We start from the raw sequence: 24,119 nt of genomic DNA, 5'->3' as shown, positions 1-24,119 counted from the left end.
CTTCAGGGTGTATTGTTTTAAATTTTTTTCAACTTAGCAAGTCTGATATGCTCTGAAACACTTCAGGGTGTATTGTTATAATTTTTTTATCAACTTAGCAAGTCTGATATGCTCTGAAACACTTCAGGGTGTATTGCTATAAATTGTTTATCAACTTAGCAGGTCTGATATGCTCTGAAACGGTTCAGGGTGTATTGTTATAAATGTTTGATCAACTTAGCAAGTCTGATATGCTCTGAAACAGTTCAGGGTGTATTGTTTTAAATTTTTGATCAACTTAGCAAGTCTGATATGCTCTGAAACAGTTCAGGGTGTATTATTTTAGATTATTGCTTCACACGAAGCAAATCTTATATGCTGTGACAGTTCAGGGTATATTATTTCAACGTTTTCCTTAACGGGTAGGAGATTCAATGTGCTCTTGCACAGATCCGGGTGTATTATTCGCATTTTAGCTTATCAGTTACCTAATATGATACACAATTATTTTTAATTATAATTCTTGATTACATATTGACATTGTAAATATCTATGTTGTATGCAATGAATAGTTTTCGCAAGTGCCGGGTACATAAAGCATTCGCGCCGCGTCAACCGCGTCGCGACCGTACTTCATCATCCCGATATCGTTCATCGGGTTCGGTTGGGGGTTGCTGTGAATATAAATGTGTCTATATATTGGGGGGGTGATATATAAATATGTTAATGTTAGAAATAGTTATTCATATAATTCATAATATTTAGTTATTCTATGTTTATTATGTTTCTTTGTCTTTTCAGCTCATCACTTAACTACCAGTGGCTGAAGTCCTCCTCAACTCAATTTAAATTCATAAAAAATTCAGTTTTATAATTTAAATTTTTATTTCAATTTTAAATTTAATCTCATAAAGATTCTTTTTTTTAGTGTAAATTGCTTTATAAATTTTTATTTGAAATATTAATGAGTGGGTTTTTAAAATTACCTTTTTTGTAAATTATTTAAATTTTGTTCATTTCATTGACAAAATTAATCATTTAAATAAGTTCAAGAAATTAAAAAAATAAGTAAATATATAGAGACAATTTCTTAATTAAATGCAGCTTTTAAATCTGGTTCATGTAGGATATAATGTTTATTTTTAATTTTTTTTTTATTTGATATATATTATATTACATAAGCTTTTTCTTAAATTTTTTGGTAGGTGTTAATCAGATTGAAGGTTAGAGCATATTTATATCTAATTACAGTTTTAAGAATTTTTTATTTTTTATTTTATTTGAAATATTTTAAATTTTGAATACCCTTTGCATTCCCCAATCTCCATTCAGCCAACCAGCTTCAGAGAAGATGCATGCTTGCATGTTAGTTTAATTTTTTCAAACCAGAGTCAGCTGATTTTAGAGGTGCCATAATAAATTATTTCACTTTATTTGCTTTTTTTTTTATTAAAACAATTAACTTAGTTGCAAAATTTACCAATTTTTTGTGGTAAAAACCTAAGTAGAATGATTATTTGAAAAAAATCCATGTATCATAACAGTAATCCAAATTACTTCAAAATTTAATAATTTTTTTATGTAATATATTTGCCTTTCATATTAAAAAGGCGTGTACTGATTCTGGTTTTTAGTGTGTAATTATTTTATTTTCACATATTTTGAAATTGTGGGGTAAATAAAGTGATTGGTGAAAATAAAGTGTGAAATTAAAGTGCGATCAATATCAAAGTGAGAAATTAACGTTATCTTCCTCACTACAAAAATTTACAAACTATAAATAAAAATGAGACTAGAAATAATACAGATTACCAGATTACATTCCACATCTCATCAACTCTTCACTTCATGCTGCATCCTATTTCTTCAGACTACCAGATCGACCGATTCTTTCAGCTGCTCGATGGATTTGATCTTTGGATTAGCCTTGGCGATAAATGTATAGCTGTGTTGCCAAATGGTAAAATATTAAGGTACTACTAATTCTTTACTACACCATATAATTTCATGATAATACTAGTATTTATTAAGACTCCATCCGTTTATGTAATGTTTAGCTTCAGTTAGAGCAACCAAGTATTGGAGATACTCACTCTGTGAATTCAACCGGCCATTATCACTTGCCTTGTACCAGGGGCCAAGGTCAGGGCATTAGCCCACTGTGGCTAGTCTAGTGGTAACTCATCATTGCAAGTCAAATGATTTCAAAGTCGAGAGTTCTAAGGTTCAAATCCTAGTAAAGACTTTTAAATGGATTTGAATATTAGAGTGTGGATATTAGTGTTCTTTCACGGTAGGGTTTCAATTAACCACACATTTCAGGAATAGTCGATGTGAGACTGAACAAAACTACACTTAATTTGCATTCATACATATCATCTTCTTAAGTAATACCTTATGGTGGTTCCCGAGGCTAAATAGAAAAAGAGCGGGTCAGGCCATTAGTTTAGACTCCAGTTTATATCACTGATAGGTAACTTTCTCTTTTGATACTGCAGGTACTTTTATTTCTAAATTTTTAAAAAATTTTAGGTAGATCGGTCATTAAATGTCATGCGAAACACAGAAATTTTGTGTGGCAAATTACAACATAATGCAATAAAGGAAAAAACAGTATAATAAAGAAAAGAAACTTAATAGTGTTACATATCAAGAAATGCCAGTATCTGGTCAATGCCTAATTTGTCTCTGATAAATATTTTATTTGAAATATAAACCACCAAAACACAGTAATTAGATAAGTTACACTTGCCATATTAATTTCCACAGACTGTTTTTTTGCTGTACCCTGCATCTCCAGTATGTATTAAATTCTATTTTTATTACATTAAAACTTATTTGTTTTAATGATATCTATTTTTTATGATAAATTATAATGTTATCTTTTGTGAAATTTTAAATGATATTACAAACATAATTAGGGTATACAACATACCCTATTGTACAGGTACAACGTATACCAAAATGAAACGACTAGCACTAAATAGGGAATCTTAAAGAGCTGCATCAAAAACCAGTCAAATGACCTAAGACAAAAAAATGAACATAAATGTACTTGTGAAAATTTATAATTTATAATTATTTAATTAAATAAAATATTTATAATTTACACAAAAATAATACAAATAAATTAAAAAGAATAAGATAGAATATAATAGCAAGTGAAGGTGTAAGATACTGCACAAACCGGTTATTGGAACATAAGTATAAATACTCTAATTACTGTGTTTAGGTGATTTAAATTTCATATAATGTTAAATTTTATATATATATGTATATATATATATATGTATATACAAATTTTTATGAATTTTGATACAGCAATGAAACTAAATAACTAATTATGTACATTTCTTGGCTTACAATATTTCAAGAATATTTTGAGTATTTATCAGTTAACAACTGTACATCATTTGATTTTTTTTCATCATTGTTAATAAAATTGAAATGCAACATGTACTTATAATTTAACTCGATTATTCTTTTTGTAGAAGACAATTATTCTTTTATAATGTAAAGAATGGCCATGAAAAGCAACTGATTTTGTTTGATTTCATGTGTAAAATAAATGAAATAAGAATCAAATTATTGTCGTGACAGTCATCTTTTCACTTAGATACCTCCTTAATTATAATAAAAATGAATTTTATATATGTTTACAGATAGAAAATGGGTTTTGATAGATGAAACAATGCAATATCTTCAACGTATTATTTTAATAGAAAATATACTGTGTAAAAATTTAGAAGTGATTTCACAAGTTTTTTTGTTTTTGATAATGGAAATTCTGTTTAGTCCTTTATTGTTTTAATTGCTTTGACAATGAATCTCTTGCCTGACGGGGGCTTGAAAATTTAATGAAACCATGCTTGCACCTCTTTGTCAAAATTTGTTTAATATACTTAAACAAATTAGATGGCACATAAATATTTCATGAATTTTAAATACCAGAGCAATCAAAGCAAGTGGAAACCTATATAAAATTGTAAAAAATAATAAGAAAATAAATGATGCATTTCATTCTATAAAAATATTAAATATGATTTTAAAAAAATAATATAAAAATTAGTAAAAGGATCAGGTGGTATACCGATATCCTGTATCGATTTTTGTTACTATTAAACATTATTCTTAGCTGAAAATTTTAGCTCGGCCAAGTAGGTTCATATAACACACATTCCTGGATGCGATATAGATTTGTTACCATCTACATCAGTGAACCTTAATTCAGAATAATGTTTTTGCATTTATTCTTGGTAAAGCGCTCTGATCTTGTACGACAGGAATCCTTGCTGCCTTAAAAGGGGCTTTTTTGAGCGAGTTGTCTTGTTTAGCAATCTTCCTTTCTCACCTTCTAACTTCAACTTTTTTCCTTTATTTTCTTCTACCTTGATCTATTAAAAGGGTGTTTTTCAATGATTTCTCAATGGATATCTACCCGATGCGGGGTCCGTAAAAAATTCAGTGTTCTTTGTATCTATCTAGTCTGGAAGAAGGTATAGCTTTTCTTGTGTACTTACCTAGCTAGTGATTCTATTTCTGTAAAAAATGTCTATATAAATACTTGTACCTCAGGTTAAATATTTAAGAAGTAAAAATGGACCACCTAATCATTCCTAATAAATATTTTTGTTAGAAAAAGTTAAGTGCTATCATACATGAAATGAATTAAATAACTAAAACAAAACTATTTAATTTCACAACCGCTAATTGAATTTGTCTTATTTTCTTTTGTTTCAGGTAACTCAACGGTTCATTTAATATTCTAAGGGAGAGCTGCCATGTAAGTGGCCCTCCTTACATTGTGGTACTCCCTTTTATTGTAGGATAATTTTCTACTAAAGGTACTTACTTTTGTTATTATTGTTTAATATTATAAATTTTCATGTTAAAAATAAGTTGTGTAGTTTTTAAGTTGATAGTATAATATTCTTATAAAATCGCGGTAGGTGCCTAGTCCCAGTAGGGTCCCCTGATAGGAACTTTCCTTTAGGGAATTTTTTATGTCTATTTTTGTGCATGTTTCTATTTCAGGTTCAACATAAATTTTACATTAAAATTACTTAGATAAGCAGTGTAAATTAAGTTTTATGAAAATAGATATAAATTTTGTATATGCTGTGTATGTTTTTTCAGGTACAATGTAGATATTATTTTATTATTAGTTAAGTTGCGTCCGCGATCCCAATGCCTAGTCCCAGTAGGGTCCCCTGATAGGAACTTTCCTGTAGGAAATTTTTATGTCTATTTTTGTGTATGTTTCTGTTTCAGGTTCAACATAAATTTTACATTAAAATTACTTAGATAAGCAGTGTAAATTAAGTTTTATGAAAATAGATATAAATTTTGTATATGCTGTGTATGTTTTTTTCAGGTACAATATAGATATTATTTTATTATTAGTTAAGTCGCGTCCGCGATCCCAATGCCAAGTCCCAGTAGGGTCCCCTGATAGGAACTTTCCTGTAGGAAATTTTTATGTCTATTTTTGTGTATGTTTCTGTTTCAGGTTCAATGTAAATTTTACATTAAAATTACTTAGATAAGCAGTGTAAATTAAGTTTTATGAAAATAGATTTAAATTTTGTATATGCTGTGTATTTTTTTTCAGGTACAACGTAGATATTATTTTATTATTAGTTAGTTAAGTCGCGTCCACGATCCCAATCCCTAATAGGGTCCTCCTCCCTAAGGGGGAGGTTTTTAGTCGGTGAGAGCCCGACACTACCGTCTGTTGCGGGCGCAGACGGTGGCTGGTAGAGCTTTTCCTCCTCCTACGCAAAACAAAAAAAAAAAAAAAAAAAAAAAAAAAATTAACAGTTCATATTAAGTGCATTACTAATCTTTTTGCCAAGTGATTTTGAGTTGTAGGTGCTGTACTGGGATTACTTTTAAATTCATGGAAGCTGTGACAAAAAAAAATGGTTACTGATTCTCAAATATAATATTGAAAGCGGAAAATGGTTATGGAAGATAAAAGAAAATTTTAGTTAAAGTGACTATCAACCGTAGTTTCAAATCTGGATTGAATAAAAAGTAAGTACTGTAAATGTCTAATAGAATTTTTAAAACGCAGCAAAATATAAAAATCACATCTAGAATTGGGCATGGTATTTTAACAAATATTGGGTGCTGAATTCAAAACTTAAAAAATTTTGTGTAATACATTGCATTTTTAGATACATACGATTTATTTACCAATAAATGCATAATCAGTGTCATACCAATATTTCAAAAAAGTTATTATTTTTATGTATTCATTTATAATTTGTTCAAATCAGCTAAGTTTTTGTTATTCAAATACAGATGAATTGAAATATATTCAATAGAGTTTTTAAACGATTAAATCATTGGAACTAAGTTTTTAAAATAAGTTTACAAATGTTTTCTCGCTTATACGATGTTTTATCAGTTTCTCTAAATAAAAACCAACAACAGTCATCAATCATTCTAGCGTCCTATCTTCCTTGGTAGTGATGCTGACGGAAACGGTCTCCTTGCTCATCACTGACAGAGCACAAATTTTCAGGAAAAAAGTCTAGGTGAGACTGTAGGAAATGAATTTTTAATGACATCCTACGTACTAAATATTTGTAGTTTTTTAACAGCTTATTAACCATAAACATAGTTTTCATCTTTTCTGTTGCCTAAAAAACACCAACAATGTCTCTGAAGGACTTCCATGCAGCTAATGCATGATAAATAACAGGGCTCGTCGTTTCCTGTTGAACTGAGCATCATATAAAAATAACACGAGGCACCCAGATTTTATCTTGATCCCTGAGTGCGCAATCCAGAAATAAGTTTTTCTATGAGATTTATGCGTACATTTACCTCTAATGTAACAATAATTGTCTGGATGATTTGAGCATCCATCAACTTTTTAGAGGCCATGTAGCAAATAAAAATGAGAAAAAAATCTCTTCAGTATTATAAAGAATTTATGAAAATATAGCAAAACACTAATAACTGTGTGAACACAACACACAGTATAGACAATTGAAGTTTTGACTGAATATAATTTTAAGCTCTGTAGTAGGCAACAACAGATGTCTGTATTATTTGGCTGTCTCAGCGGACAGCCGAATCACCCAGCTTTTGACCCAGTTCTTAAGAATCCTAATATGAGGTAGTATGAGGACCGTCCACGTTGTACTGCGCCTGTGGGTGTCCGTACACGACGTCTGCTGCAGCATATGAGTGTTGACTCTCCCTCGTTCTTTCCATCATGTCCGTGCTCGAACCCCCCGTGGAGAATACACCATGTAAATTTTACGTTTGATCTTACAACATAATATAAGCGTTCCACGCCACCTATTGTTTTCTGGCAGATGTTTCAGTTTCTCCTCGCCAAGTTGAACCCAGGCGTGGTGATATATACTGATGGGTCGATCATGGCGGTAACGTTGGTTGTGCTTTTGTTATCAATGAACAGTCCTATATGTTTGGTCTACCCGGTGTTACGAGTGTGTTCACCGCAGAACTACTCGCTATGGATAGGGCTCTAAGTATCGTTGGCCCTAAATATAGGAGCATTCTTATTTGCAGTGACTCGTACAGTGCTCTCCAGACATTGGAAAACCTTTATTCCAAACATCCTGTCATTGACATTTATGATAAAATCGCTGAGTTAAATAAACGCAACAGGGAGGTAGGTTTTTGCTGGATCCCCAGCCACGTTGGAATTCTAGGTAACGAAAGAACAGATTCTGCTGCCAAGGAAGCATGTATTCAGCCTCCTTTCACCACCCGAGTTAGTACCTTTGATTTTATCAATCATATAAAACAATCACTGCGAGTGAGGTGGCAAAGTGACTGGACGGCTACCGTCGATAATAAACTCCAACGGATTAAGTGTTGCCATGGGGCTCCTCTTGCAGAAACTCTCGTCGTGAGGAAGTTGTCCTCTGCCGGTTACGGTTGTGACATACGAGGATCACACACGAATACCTAATATCAGGAGAAATGTTTTAATTATTTAAAACAAATAATTTTTATTAACTATTTTACATCTACAATGATATTAGAATACAAGAATTAATTACATTTTTATTAAGTAGAAGCAAAGTATATAATGTGCTAACACCAATCAGCTATGCGTAATCTAATTACATGTTCATTCATTTATTAGGTAATAGGTAAAAGAGTAGTCGATGAAACACATGATGTTACTGTTCCCAACTGTGAGGTACATTTCGTGAATAATTTTCTTTGACCTAGCAGAAGTCTTATCTTCAGTTATTGAATTACATAATCTGTCGCAATCACAATGTACTGATGCATATAAAGCACAAGAGAGGTAAGAGGTACAATTTCTTTCTATTTCATTAAGAATAATGATTTTCATACATGACTAGTCCCAGTGGTGAACGGAGTGAAGGTGTTGCTTGTAGAGCTGAAAGATTTTCTGTGTTTTAGTGGGCTTAGCCTACTCTGTGTAGAAGATGATGGGCAATTGTTTCAGTCCTCACTTTCCTTACTAAGCCCGGCATGAAATGCTTTTTTCTTGAGAATGCCAATGCTATTTTGTGGGACATGCATCTCGTATCTTGTCGCATTCAATCTTTTGTTTACGGCAAATGACATATATATATCTGATTATAATTATTTTATTGATTTATTTTTTCAAAGTACAATTTCTTCCTAAGTAACTAGAAATAAAAAAAATTATCATAACAGTTCCGGTTCCTCTATCGTTTTTTTAAATAAATATTTAAATATCAATCAGGTTTAAGGTAATTCTTGATTACAAATCAATATTCAGCTGTTCTTCATGATTTTCTGGCACCATGACTATGTCACTCATAATATTAGTATAATCATGAGATTATAATCTACAGATTTCAGTTTAACTGTAAGTTTGCTCACAAAAAATGAATTACAAAACAAATCTCACAGTTGGAAACAGCAATATCATATCTTTCATCAATTGCTCCTTTACCAGCACTAAATAGATTGAAGGAGTGGTTGAACAAGTCATTACATTGTAAATTCCTGATCTGTGAATTCTGTGCTATACAAGTCATGCGAGATACAAGTGATACCATATAAAGTTGATTTCTTTAAATTTACGATGACACTATACAACCAGTCAATGTGATGAACAGAGTGAAAGGACCAATTTCAGGGCTGAATATCAGCTATAGTTTAGTCAGCTTCATCTTGGTATGCAATAATTTTTGTGGGAAAGGCACCAGGAAAACCATTAAAATATCCATTTTCCTCAGAAAGCCTAACTATTGATGTTCAGTTTTTATTAAGATTGGCTCAGCGTTTTTTTGGAAATAGATATGTGTCATGTCAGGTTATCTGTTGAGTTATGACTGCTTCAGAGACATAAAAATATTAATTATTGTGAACTAGATTCCTTGAGTCGATTGGAATCCCTTATTCGTCAAATAGATTCCATGAATATCGATTACATCTTTGAGGTTTGTCTTGGATAAAATTCTGGATTTATCTCTTAGGCTGAGGCAATAGCTACTTTCTTAATCGCCCCTTAACAGAGTGATATCTGTCTGCTTATGAGACTTATATCGCAGGCAAATTATTATATTAAAAGCACAACAGACTAAACTTAGATGTCTTGATGAATTAATTTACACTTCTTATAATTTAATTGACCAAATTTCTTCATAACAAAAAGCATAAAGTTAAATTTTATAATTTTAAGGTGAATTGAATTTTGTGTTAACTAAATATCATTAAACAAAAAATTATACCAATACAACTTATAGACTTTGTTACTTATTTGTAATTTAATAATAACTAAATTTGTAAGTTTTCTTTTTCAGCAATGTCAGATGGAGGACTTTTATCCCAGAATTTAGCATAAATAGAATTGTCATTTTCATCAAATTAGATTGGAGAGGAAACAGTAATCTGTGAGTTTTCAATTTATTTATTACAATATATAAAACGTGCAATGCAATAAGTAAAAACCATTAAAAATTTTATGTAGCAAGCGGTAACATCAATGTACATTTAAGAATGTCCAGCAGCTCTTACAAAGGGGAAGACATGTGTAAGGAAAGACTAGAAGGGCTCTAGCAAAAAGAAAAAAAAAGTTCCATAGGTTTTTTAAGTTGAGAGAAAACATTAAAAAAATTAGGAAAACTTGGGATTAACTCATCGATTCTCGATTCGATATTATAATATTTAAAGGCTTAACTCTATGTAAAGGCTTATGAATGTAATTAAATTCCATTGTATGAATAACAATTTGTCTTTATAATCAATACAATATTAGTAATGAAGCGATTAATTTGGATAACATCTAAAGTTCCAGGTTTTTCTTTCAAATTACTTCATAAAGTTTTAATGTATCTACCAAAGAGAGAAACGATCTGTTTAATTTTCATGAGAAAGTTTTTTATGTTTTTTGGGGTAAGAGGGTTTTTTGGGGTACTTTCACTTTTGGGAAATGATATTTATAACCACTAATATTCTTTTGCAGAATTTACAAAATCTGCTATATTATAATTTTCAAACCATACAAAGATCACTTATATTTTATTTTTTTTTTAATAAGTGTTAAGAGAATAAAGCTCACAGAGACGAAAACCCTTTAAATCATTAATTCACTTTCAGGTGTGATTTTTAATTGCAACTTATCTGTAAATTATAGTAGTAAATAATTTACTTTGTTATTCACTAAAACTTTGTGTATCTGCACTTACTCTGCCTTAACTTAAAATTATATTTTAATAAATGATGTCATTTTGTGATAATAAAATTCATAACAGTTAAACTAAAAAATATAATTTAATAGTACATATGAGATGAAGAGATAATCATTGAAAATTAATGTAATCATGGCAGTTTATTTATTGACTAGTAAAGAAAAATTGTATTTTAAATCAAACTTTTGTCATTTTGCAATGTTGTTCAGGAGAAGTACATTTTTTTCTAAAAAAAAATGAACTCACCTTCCACCTGCTTTCGATGTAGCCTACCATCGACATAATTTGTCTCTTCCAATCTATTCTCAGCAATATCATATAAAATACACTTTCATGATTTATTACACCTTCAAATCTAACATTTGTTTCAGAGATCATTCTGTTATTAAGTAGCATTACTTTGTTCTTAGTAGTATTTTAAATTGTTCACTTTACAAATTTATTATTTTTCATTTTAACTTCAAATAACTTTTGTGAACAAAAAGAAAACAAAAACAGAAAAAAAAACAAGGATGTGGTGGTTGTAACTTTTAAAATATTTTTACTATAAATTTATATGTAAATTACAATACAATACCTATTGCAAACAATAATTCCATTTTACAATTTAATTTAATTCCACTGTAGTTATTCTCTCTTTTATAGCTTAATTTATTGTTAAATTTATTACAAAATGAAGTTTTATGTCACACAATTACTAGTTTATCAGAAAATTTAATAAGTATATCAAATATTATCAAGATACCGCAAAACTTACTGAGAAATAGATTTAAAAAAAACAATAATAGAACAGATAATATAGATAGATGGAACTTTTGATGGCAATAAATGTACTTTTATTGTTTTTCATACACTGAATCGATTCTTAAAGTATGTTCTGCATTACCTACCCAAATGCTACTCAATCAGAGTAAGATGCTTATTATAACGTACTTAAAATATCTTACTCAAATGCATGATAAATAAAAGAAAGTGTATACTTATATTGCAATGTTTATTCTTATAGATATTATTGTGCAGTGCACTGACAAGACAGCTTAATAGCAAGTGCACTATAATATTGATAAGGTAATCTAATTTTTATATTTCCATTAGCAAACACGTCTACCAAGCCGTAGCCATTAACCAGTTTTTGGAAAATATTTTAAATTCTTTAAGATAAAAAAATTTCTATATCATTGTATTGTTCTTTAGCTCTAAAAGAAAAAGAACGGTTGCTCCTACACATATATTCTGGCCGGCAGTTTTCACGTTTTAAACTATAGCCAACTTGTCTAAGATATTTATTTATTTGGGGTTTATTATTTTAGTAGAATCGCTATTGTTTATAAAATTTAATTTTTTTGAAATATTTAACTTAAAACGTAATAGAACTTTAAATACATCATTTTTATTTTTTTTGAAATTGATATTACACGCCCTGGGTTGGTCTAGCGGCGAACGCGCGTCTTCACAAATCAGCTGATTTCGAAGCCGCGAGTTTTCCAACATTCAAATCCTAGTAAAGGCAGTTACTTTAACACAGATTTGAATATTAGAAAAACGGTATAAAAAATACCGTTGATACGGTATCCAGATTTACTGTTATCTGGATACCGTTATCAACGCTAACCAGATAACGGTACCGTTATCGATACTGTTATCGGTAACGATACCGGTATCTGAATCGGTGTCTGTATCGGTATCGGTACCGTGGATAACGATGTTCTTTGGTGGTTGGGTTTCAATTACCCACACATCTCAGAAATGGTCGACCTAAAACTGTACTAGACTACACTTCATTTACACTCATACGTATCATCCTCTGAAGTAATCCCTGACTGTGATTCCTGTTAGCAAAACTGTATAAAAAGAAATTGAAATCAAGTTATATACAGAGTGTATAACAAAGGTCAACCAGGATTTTTGTAACATATTCCACATGTCAAATTAATGGAAAAAGTTCAAATAACATACACCCTTAAATGCATCGTTTGTGAGTAACGGCTAATGACAGATTTCACTCAAGATTTCAGCAACCTCGGTGAAAGAGGTCATTCTGAAATTTTTTCGGCATTAATTAGGGGGCAGAATTAGTGATTGCTATGGATTTTTACCTTAAAAATTGAATACAATACCTACCAAAACTGTATCTACAGTAGTTTTTAAGTAATCTGTGATGAAAATCAATGAATTACAGTAAAAACCCCGTTTTTATGTTTGATGTACAATAACTTTGTTAAATGGGTAATAAACACCTAAAACCTTTAAATAAAACTTGTAGAGAATTTAATTCTGAACAAAATTGTGCAAGATAAATCGAACAAAACAAAAAAAGTTTAGAAAAATTAAAATTTTATTTTAATTTTTTTTAAATTTAAACAGTACAGTAGATTTTACCTACCAGTTTATTAAAATATTAGATAAAACCCAGCAGCTTCAAAACATTTCTTGGCTTGCTTCTGTACTGCTCTTGTAGCTCTTTATAGTTCTTCAGGGCTATCCTTAAGTATGTCAGCAGCATCCATAATGCGAACAATTAATTCCTCACGAGAATGTATTTTTGTTTTTTGTACAATATTTTTCACCCATCCCCAGACGCAAAAAGATCTAAAAGGTTTTAGATCAGGTGATCTTGGTGGCCAGAAATGTGAACCTCCATGACCGCTCCATTTCTTAGGGAAATGATGGATACATTATGCATTAGGTTTATTTATTTTTGTAACGCAGGTATTTAAATACCTATTTATATATTTTTGCAGATTTCATCAAATGTGGGATCATCATGATTTATCTGTTAAGTTGTTCCCTATCACAGTTGTAAACTTCATCAAATTATGATTATTTTTGTTACCTTCATCAGTCTGTAAATATCAAAGATCTTAATGATTAACTAAAATGCTGTTTACAAGCGTTTACAATATAAAAACCATTTACAAAATAACTAACTTAAGAAGATGCATTAATTTAAGAATACTGTGTAAATTCGAGTGAGTCATAATACAGTAATATTATTAATATTTGAAAATATTGATTCTTTCGAATACTGTTTTTGATATATTGAAAATTACATAATTGTATACAACAACATTAGGAAATTATTTAAACATAAAATTATTGGTAAATAATTATTAAAATTAATACAGAAAGTCAGTGTTTCTAGTAAAAAGAAAAAATATCTTAATTTATATTTTGTTTCATTATTAAATGTATTATAATGTTATAAATCCTTATTTGGAAATATTGTGGAGAAGTCTTTCATTAAGATTATAATACTTAGTTTTATATTATATAAAATTAATCTTTCTTTCTCCATTGAAAGTAATATTGTTAATTATTATTGCAGGAACAATACTTTTTTATATTTATTTGGTTAATTTCTTTCTGATTTTGTTGTGTGTTAAATTTATATTAAGAAATACTTTATTACTGAAAAACTATTATTAACTTATTTACTTTTATTAATTTTTATACTATTTATTTATGTAATTACATTAATTGTTAATTCTTTTACAAAAGAAACTAAAAATATTTAAAGTGTTAATTACAAATATTATGAAGAAAAACTTTCATGTTGCCCAACAAATAATATGTTAAGGTAATGAAACTTAATTTCTTGTATAACAAAACAAGGGTTTGTTCTTATTTATATTTATAATCATGAATGTGTAAACTCCTTCTTGACAAGAATATGTTAAAAAAAAGACAGTTTTCTTTAACTGATGTCATTTCAGAATGCAATATAATTGGAAGAACTTATAATTATTTCTGATTGTAATGTTTATTTTTTTGTAAAGGTGAATGTTTTAAAATATTTTTGATGTTCTGACCAAGGTTTTACCATGGTTTCCCTTGGTTGTAAGGCAAATGCCAGAACAGTTCATTTTGCTTCCATGGTTTATGCTTAAATTTTTTTGTGTTCATATTATAATTTAATCAGAATATCAAACAATATTTGTTTAATTGCAACACAAATTTGTTTGAAAATATTTAATAATAATAATAATGAACATGTTATAAAAACATACAGGTAATTATTTAAGTCTATTTATTTATCTTCACCTTGTACACCTTTATTTATTTTTATTTATCATCTTTCTATTTGAGTAGGTACTCAAATAAAATATAATATAGTGCAAATATTTAAAACTTATCTTCATTGCAAACTACATCTAAAAGTAAATGGAGGGAGGGCAGAGCTTTACTCATTTCAACACTGTTGTGAGAACACCAAACAAACAAATTTGTTTGACATTGCCATTGCACTTACAGTACAGTGTAACCGCATGAAAGATTAATGACCGAGTTGTTTTAATAAAATTTTTTTTTGTCTTCAATCGTTTGATTGGTTTGATTATCTATCTAATAAGATTATTTATCTAGTGCCAGTCGTTTCACTTCGGTATACCCCTTACATCCTGCATCCCTAATAATTTGTTTTACATATTCCAAATGTTGCCTGCCTGCTCAATGTTTCCCTTCTACCTGTCCCTCCAATATTAAAGCGACTGTTCTAGAATGTTTAATATATGGCCTAAAAGTCTGTCTCTTCTTTTAACTATATTTTTCCAAATGCTTCTTTCTTCATCAATTTGCCAAACTTCTCTTCATTTGTCGCTTCCGTCTATCCATCCATCTCATTTTTAACATTCTCCTATAGTACTGCATTTCAAAAGTTTCTAAACTTTTCTTTTCTGATCGTCCAAGTTCACTTCCAAATAAGGCTACGCTCCAAACACATTCTTTGAAAATGTCTTCCTGATGTTTAAATTAAGTTTTGATGTAAACAGATTAATTTACTGGCTGAAAGCTCATTTTGCCAGTGCTATTTTGCATTTTATATTACTCCTGCTTCGTCTATATTTAGTAATTCTATTTTACAAATAACAAACTTCTTCTATCTCCATGATCTTTTCTCTTCCTATTTTTATATTCAGCGGTCCATCTACTTTAATTCTACTAAATTTCATTACTTGCGTTTTTTCTTGTTTATTTTCTTGCATATGACTTCATCCATGTCATTCTTTGTTTCTTCTAAATCCTTTTTTACTGTCTGTTAGAGTTACTATATCATCAGTAAATCGTAGCATTTTTATCTTTTCACCTTGTACTGTTACTCCAGATCTAAATTGTTCTGTTAGTTCTATGTAAACATTAAAAAGTAACGGGGATTGGGAACATCCTTGTCGGACTCCCTTTTTTATTACGGCTTCTTTCTTACGTTCTTCAATTATTACTGTTGTTTAATGCCTATAAATGTTAGCAATTTTTCTTCTATCTCTGTACTTGAACCTTAATTTTTTTTAAATGGTGAACATTTTATTCCAGTTTACGTTATTGAATGTTTTTTCTATGTCTATAAATACAAAGTATGTTTGTTTTTCCTTAATCTTCCTTTTACTATTAATCTGAGCTCTAAAATTGCTTCTCTTATGCCTATACTTTTCTTGAAACCAAAATCTGTCTTCTCCTAACACTTCTTCCACTCTTCTCTCAATTCTTCTGTACAGAATTCTATTTAAAATTATTCTTATTAAAATAGTTTATCTCTGGAATATTTTACCAAGCAAGGGACTTTCATCTTTGTTATGAAAATGCAGACTTACATTTTTTTGGAAAAGCAGCTGTAGTTTTCTACTGCTTTCAACTGCGCAGTACTCTGAAGATTGAGTGATGACAATATGGCCGTTTATGTCCTCTTTACCTACGCCCTTAACAACTACTGAAAGAGCTGCTGCCCTCTTTCACGAATCATTCCTTAGTCTGGCTCTCAACAGATGCCTCTTCGATATGGTTGCACCTTTGGTCCAGCTATTCTGTATCGCTGAGCACTCAAGCTTCCTCACCACCGGCAAGGTCTAGAGATTTGTAGAGGGATATAAGTTAAAATAACTTTTATTGAAATTGTTACTGATAATTACCAATTTTCTAATCATTTATCAATAATTACTCTAACAAATATAATGAGTAAACCAGGTTCATATAGATTTTACCTGTAGTTCAACCTTTACAGGCCCTAATGTGTTTTATTCTGTAATATTAAAAAAAATTGATTGGGGATAATAAATGTATTTAAACCAAACCCAAAAGACAGAAATATCTGCATTTTGTAAGCTATTTTAATTAAAATGAAAATATTTGCAAAGATCAATTTAATGCAAGTGAATTTATAATGTACATGTTTATGTCACCAAAAGCATTCTGTATAAATTACGTTTTAAAATATACACAACATTAATACTTATAAAAATCAATGTAATACTATATCATGATTTGTGAAGATTTATATGAATTTATATCGATTTGTGAAGGTCATTATACTAGTTTTATTAAAAGAGGAAAATATATATATTGTGAATGATATGATTCAACAAAAAAAGTTGGCCAAGAAATTTCTCAAATATGGTACTACAGATATTCTAAATAAATAAACAATTAATGAAACCCATCTTACCAGCACGTTTAAATCAATGCATGATCTTTCGGCTTCCTTGAAAGTCATCATCAGGAGATAAAATTAGTTAATTAAAATTAAAAATTTAAAAGCTCACATGTAAAAGTAATGACTGTATGGTCTTACCAGTATAGCGAAGGAATACTGATGTAGAGAACATGGAATACAGGAATAATCCACCGGAGTACATGTATCTTCCTTCAGTATAGTGGTAGGACCACACAGTTATGACTGTTTTAAATTTTAACTGTGATCTTTTAAATATTTTAAACTTTAATAAAATAATATTATCTCCTGATGATGGCTTTCAAGTAAGCTGAAAGATCTAGTTCATATCAACAAAATTTCTGTAATGTAGATAAAATTGTTTTTAACAAAATGATACTGATATCAAAAAAGATTAAGAGACTACATTTGTTTTATAGCATTAATAATACATAACTCATTGCTATGAATCGAATAGAATCGATTCGTAATTGAGAAAGATTTGGTTTCCCGTCGCCTATCCATTTCATTGTTAAGAATCGTAGAAAGAATCTGTTTCTCCTGCAAACCGATTCTCGATTCTTTCGTTCAGTATAGAGTCGAATCGAAGGAACAACTCGTTCACGATTCTTCCCATTACTAGATAGCAGTCGATCGTCAATTCAAATGATCAAAATTTTCAGGTTAATTTTCTAGTATTGTAAATAATGTGAGGGAGAGTCATTTCCCTAGATGAAAAAAATAATTACTGTAAATAATATTGTTTCAGCGTTGTGTGATTTTTGTCTTTAAATATCATTTTTTGTAATGTATATAGTTTATAAAATGATTTATAAATAACATGTGATTTTTCAAGTATCCTAATTTATGTTGACCGGTAATTCTTATTTAACGGCTACTAATAATGTCACGAGCAATTTTTAGACTTAGTTTAAAAAAAATTACTGGTTTTTTAAACGTTTGTGATGGATTACATAGAAAAGTAATTTTTAATAATAGGACGTGCTTTCATACATTCAATAAGAATTTCTCTTCTAAGAGAGATGAAAAACTATCGGCTCCTAACCGTTTTGAAAGAACTGAAGACAAATCAAAAGAAACTTATTTAGAATTATTGAATCATTTCAGGGTTAGGGAGACCCATAAAAGAGGACATGTGGAATTTATATATGCTGCCATGAAATATATGAAAGAATTCGGTGTTGAGAAAGATTATGCCTAAAGGAAAATTTGTTGCCCAAAATATTCTTCAAGTTGAATTCATGCATTATCCTAAGCAGCAACAGTGTATATTAGTAGATCTTTTAGAGCAGATGGAATACAATAGTAAGTATTTGCTTATTATAATAATGTGTTTTATATTCTTTGTAATGTTTTATTATTTGTTCTCGTGGAATTTGTACAATTCTACAAATCCTAATGTTTCAAAAATAAAATCTAATAGAATTATTAATAAGTTTTAAATTACGAATGGGTTTAGCAATGTTTTCTGTATTTCAGTTTAAACCTGCCCTGACAGTCTTATTATTGGAAAATATTTTATTGATCTCTATTTAATACCTTGCCTATCTGTCATTGCTAAGATTCATGCTGGTATCTTAGGCAAAATTTATGGCAAATGCAATGCTTTTGTCACATCAAATTCAATAATTTGAAAGTGTGTTTTATTCCTCAAATAGATTGTTAACATATTATCAGTCATTGTTGTAGTGTACATTATTCACTTTTTCGTTTTTTTTTAAATAACACTTTTTGTGATTGTTTCCATTTTGAATTTTATTTAATAAAAAAATGTTAATTGAAATATAGTAGATTCAGTTCATTCTGAGCAAGACTGCAAAAATAGAATATAGATTTATGTGTTATGCAGCAGTTTTATTTTGACTTTAATAAGGGAATATTTAATTAAACAAAATAAAAAAATATCATTTGATGAGATCACTTGAAGTTTAAGGAATACAATGAAAGGTAAGTTTGACAGATGGTACAGAAAAAGTTATATGTATGTTATCAAGGTAGTTGTAAATTTTATATCCTGTCTGTGAATGTAGTGATTTAATACTTATAACCTCTATGTCTACAGCCTCTCAATGAATTATGACATGTGCTTTTAATTTAGTAAAAACTGGGTAAAATTTGCATATTGATGAAAGAGTCCTTCTAAATTACTAATGACTGATCCTTAGCACAATAATGTATACCATCAAAATCATTATAAAGAAAGTGTGTCGTTTATTACAATTCACCGGAAGTGTATTGCAGACTTGAAAAAGCTGGATTCTAATCATATTAGACTTTTTCTGTTTCTGTTTAGCCTCCAAAACCACCATAAGTTATTATTTCAGACGATGGATGATTGAGAGTGATATGTATGAATGTAAATAAAGTGTAGTCTTGTACAGTCTCAGGTAGACCATTCCCGAAATATGTGGTTAATTGAAACCCAACCACCAAAGAACACTGGTATCCACAATTTAGTATTCAAATACATATAAAAGTAACTGCCTTTACTAGGATTTGAACTTAGAACTCCCAACTTTGAAATCAGCTGATTTATGATAAGTTCACATTAGACCAACCCAGTGGTTTAATCATATTAAACTTAGATAAAATAACTATGTCGATTCTGCCAGAGTATGATGCTCGTACACAAAACATGGAAAAAGTTGTGGGTAGTTTAAAGTGCTATAATATACTGCACAGCAGTACAGTTAGGCACCATTTCGATTTTCATTTAGCAGAGTTCCCTTGTTACATCATATACCACAGATTATGCTTTCATAGAGATCTCTGGCTGTCATCAGTCGACTAATAACATACTTAAATATCACAAATCAAGTTTGTTAATTATATAACTAATATGAGTATAACTGTAAGTAATTGTCCAATACAATTAGGTGGGGGAAATTATACACTCCTTTGTTATGGATAAGTACAAAAAAAAGGTTTTTCAGTAATTATTTAAATACAATGAGTTTTTTATCTACTTGGCAAAATCATTCTTTTAGCAAAATTGTCTGAGTTGTCAAGTATGGTGTGAATGACTGAATCTTGTTGAAATGACTGTTACAGCTTACCAATATGTGATTCATTTAACATTATATGTGATAATGATGCATTATTGCAAAACTGGGAACGCTACTTAAAGTGTTGCTAAATAAGTACTTCTTATTTTTAAATTAATAATTTACTCATTTTATTAATGCTGTATCCAATAAATTACAAAGTTGCAGATATTCATATAAAAAGTAAAATTTGAAATATTATTGCCATGTTTATAATATTTTTATATGGAGTTTATTAATAATTAATTTTTTTCTAAATTTCACATTCGGTTTCAATTTTTATTATCTTAATTAATGCTGTAAAGAAATTTAATATTGAATCTTAATTAGGGCAGGAAACTACATAATATACAATTGGCTAAATACAAAAAATATATAAAAAAATGTAAAGTGCAAAGAAGACAATAAATTCCCTTGGAGCACTTATTTAGTGAGTCAAATTGGTATTGCTTTTAACACGTTTTTCATGATTTTTGAGAGGTTGTTACATTTTTATTAGTATAATACACAAGAAACCTTTTTACTTGCCATAAACACATACAAAAACACTGTAGGTTGTGCAAATTTGAGATTTTTATCACCAGCCCAATCAGAGTTATTGGAAGCCAAAATTTGAATTTTAAAAAAAGTTAGTTTTCAAAAATTCATAACAGTAGGGGTAAGTATATCACCATTAAAATTATTTATGTTAGAACTACTAACATATACCTACATATAAAAAAATCATTCAAACTGCATGCCATCCCTGTCTATTGAAAAGAATTACCAAAAGTGAAATTTCACCGTTTTTCATGTTCAACTTTATTAGTAATTTTCTATCTCTCTTCAATTTACCTATCTAAGATTGATGGACCAATCTTTTACGTTGAGAAAATATGAATAAATTGCTTTTTGTTTCATCCTTCCAGGAACAATAGTTTTTTTAGTTGTGATTTTTTCCATAAACTCTTACAATCAGAAAAATATTGTTTCTAAGGCAGAGATTATGTGGGTTCTCAATGTTGTACAAAATAAGTTATCCTTAAGTTCATGTGAAGATGTTGGTTCAATTTTTTAAATTGTGTTTCCTGATAATTGTATAGAATCAAAATTCCAGCTTAGAGCTACTAAATGCTCTTATCGCCTTGTACCATATTTTGAAGGCATTCTGGAAATATGCTAGAATAATAATGACAAAATATTTTTCAAGTAAATGTTAATAATGTTAGTTTTCTGAATAAAATAAGGTGTTCTGTTCTAGTTTTTTTATCTGTATTACTTTCAGTCACAGTAATTTTAGTTTTTCTTCGAGTTGTGATCATACATAATATTCAATTTTTGTTAAATGAAAATCTCTGTTTTGTTAAAAATTTTAAAATTTTGTTAAAAAATAATGTTTACATTATTTACCAAACCGGGATAATTTAATATCCTGAAAATCCTTCTCGGGACACCAGGACGTTGAGGATAAAACAAGTGACAGTCTCAAAAAATCAGGACGTACAGCAACTCTATTCATGCAGTATGGAGCCAGACCACTCACAGCTAATGTTGGTTTAGACTTTTTGCATGAAACTTTTAACGCAAATGTCATTTCAAACCGATTTCGTAATCGTTTTGTGTGCGAATAGAACTGCCCCCGAACAGTCCTGATTTGAATCCGTGTGATTATTTTCTTTGGGGATTAAAGAAGGAAAAAAATTTTCCTAAACATCCTTGTACAGTGATGGAACTATGGGTCCCGATCATCGAGGCGTGCAATGAGATAACTGAGGATATTTGTCGTCGAGTTACTAACAATGTAGGAGTTCATGTTGATGAATTTGCTAGATGTGATGGTGGTCATATTGAACATATGATAAGCAGAACAGAATCTCCAGGTATATACTAAACACATTGTATTTTACTTTTCTGTATCGCGATTCAAATAAATATTTTTTAACAAAACCAAATGTTAGATAATTTCGTGCACCACTCTGTATACATACTCGTATATATTAAAAATAACGGCAAAATATTAAAAAAAAAAAAAAAAAAATAGATTAACAAAAATTATTAGGTAATGACTGCAAATAGAGTTTCTCAGTATTAAAGTCATATTCTTAATGTCTGTCTATTTTGTCTGTATAGTAATATATGGCTAAAATATGACTGTTTCATTAACTGATAAACATTTTATCCAAATTCATCCTTGCAAAAAGATGAATTAAATTAACTTAAAATCACATATTTGGTCATTTCTTTTATCTTTTTATTTATGTTAGGGCTTTTATTGTATGTACTACTTTTCAATAGCATACTATTATAATGGTGTTCATTACTTTGCTAATGATGTTTTCTTGATCATGTTGTTGCATTCTCCTGGTGGTTTTCTGTAAATTCCTAACTGAAGTTTCTTTTCAATTTTTTTTTGATGTTCATATCCAAAATTATTTTCTATTTCCTTTGTGTGTACTAAATTTTTATGACAGATATTGAGTCTATATCAGTCTGAATTAATTTAGTTTGTAATTTAAACTTTATGAATAAATTGCACTATGAAATAGAATATATTGATTTGTGGTTTATTATTTTTTAGTCATTGGATGAATTAAGCAGTAAGGCGGTTCCTGATAATATAAATCTGAGAAGACCATTACATTTGAATGAGCCTTTAAGTAATACATTTTTAATGGCTTTATGTATTTTTTAAGAATTTTATTTAAATCCTTTTGACAACACAAATGTTTTCAGCAAAAGTGCTGCTGTCATTGTTGCACTATGATTTCAATTAAAATTATTAGTGGTAATTTTTTTTTAAAACCACGTAAATAAGATGTCATCACACACACACACACACACACACACACACACACACACACACACACACACACACACACACACACACACACACACACACACACACACACACACACACACACACACACACACACACACACACACACACACACACACACACACACACACACACACACACACACACACACACACACACACACACACACACACACACACACACACACACATACATGCATACATTCAATCATACATATATATATATATATATATATATATATAAAAGAGATATTCCAATTAACATTTTATTGTAAAATATATCTGTTTCATTTTTAGTTAATCATAAAATGATATGAAAATTCTTTATTGGGCTTTATGTTTTAGAGACCTAACAAAATATAATAAGCATTAGTATTGCAATTAGTCAAAATTTTGGGGATCTAACTTCTTTAATTTCTGATTGTTTTGAGGTAAAAAAAAAAAAGGGTAAAATTCTGTAGGTGTGTATTTATTTGGGTGTTGGCATTTATCTACCATAATGTGTCTAACATACATTCATGAAATTTCATATGATAACCTGCATATACGTAATATCGATGATGTTAAATTTTAATGAAAATTGAACAAGGTGGTGGAATTAATTACAGCTAAGAAAGTTTTGTAACCGTACTTTCAATTAAAAAGAATTGTAAAACAAAATATAAAAGCACAAACAAACAAAACCAAATAAAAATTTCACCAACACCGATCAGGACTTTTAACATAAATGTGCAGAGCTGATTTAGTGTAAAAGATTTCAAGCCATCAGTTACTGCTATTACTTTGCTTTGTGATCTTGCTACTACTATAGATATTATTAAAATATTTTAAAGAAAAAAAATTGTGAAAATCTTGCAGTTTATTTGAATTTTATCCCATCATATTTTTGTTTGTTTTTTGATGAATCAAATATTTTTATACTTCTGTTGATGCAACACATAATGTCTGTGGAACTCAAAACTTGTTCCACAAGTGCAATGTGTGAATTGAGATATACAGAATGTTGAGGGGATATCTTGAGATATAGCAGGTTGCAGTTCATATCTGAATAATGTCTTAAATTTTGTGACATAAATGAAATGCCTCACTAAAATCCTACATCCTCCCAGGATAAGTAGGGTATCCTGAGAATGTCTTAAAATTCAAGTAAATATAGAAAAT

The 24,119-nt window shown here is 29.5% G+C and overlaps 1 pseudogene; it reads left to right on the top strand.

Annotated features, from left to right (window-relative positions):
* The first annotated feature begins 18,104 nt into the window (after positions 1 to 18,104).
* LOC142333516 (glycine dehydrogenase (decarboxylating), mitochondrial-like) overlaps positions 18,105 to 24,119 on the top strand; it is a 48,456-nt pseudogene continuing 42,441 nt past the window's right edge.

The sequence above is a fragment of the Lycorma delicatula genome, chromosome 12 (genome assembly GCF_047948215.1).
Source record: "Lycorma delicatula isolate Av1 chromosome 12, ASM4794821v1, whole genome shotgun sequence".
NCBI classification, from domain to species: Eukaryota; Metazoa; Arthropoda; class Insecta; order Hemiptera; family Fulgoridae; genus Lycorma; species Lycorma delicatula.
This window is presented reverse-complemented; position numbering and strand designations above follow the sequence as displayed.